Consider the following 529-nt stretch of genomic DNA (forward strand, 5'->3'; position numbering starts at 1 on the left):
CGCGCCGCTGGGGCGGGCCAGGGCGGAGGCAGCGAGCGCGGCGACGGAAGCCGGGAGGGCTCAATCCGCGCTCTTCTCCCCCGCCCTTCCCCACCTCCTGCCCTCACCCGCTCCTCCTCTCCCGCCCCCGAGAGAAGCGAGCGCTCTGCAGGGAGCCGCTCGGAGACGGAGCTGCCGCTCGGTGAGTGCTGTCCGCTCGCTGCAGGTTGCGGCGGGTACCGCACTTGGGGGAACGGGGAGGTTTTCCCCGCTCCCTCGCGGGGGACGAACCTTCATCCGAGGGTTCGAGCCCCGCCGCCAGCAGCACACCGTGCCGGGCTGTTCCTGCCCCGCCGCGACTGTGGGAGACGGGAGGTGCAGGAAGGGTGGGGGGGGGGACTGGGCAGTGGGGTGGAGAGGCTAAGGAGCCAGGGAGGAGGTGGCGGGCCCTGGTGCGAGCCGGCGGTGGTGCGCGCCCTCGGGCCACGGCCAGCGGCGCACTGTCGCGCCAGGCACCCCTGCCAACTTTCTGAGGAGTTAAGGCAGCGCG

The sequence above is a fragment of the Indicator indicator genome, chromosome 1, assembly GCF_027791375.1.
Source record: "Indicator indicator isolate 239-I01 chromosome 1, UM_Iind_1.1, whole genome shotgun sequence".
Classification (NCBI taxonomy): domain Eukaryota; kingdom Metazoa; phylum Chordata; class Aves; order Piciformes; family Indicatoridae; genus Indicator; species Indicator indicator.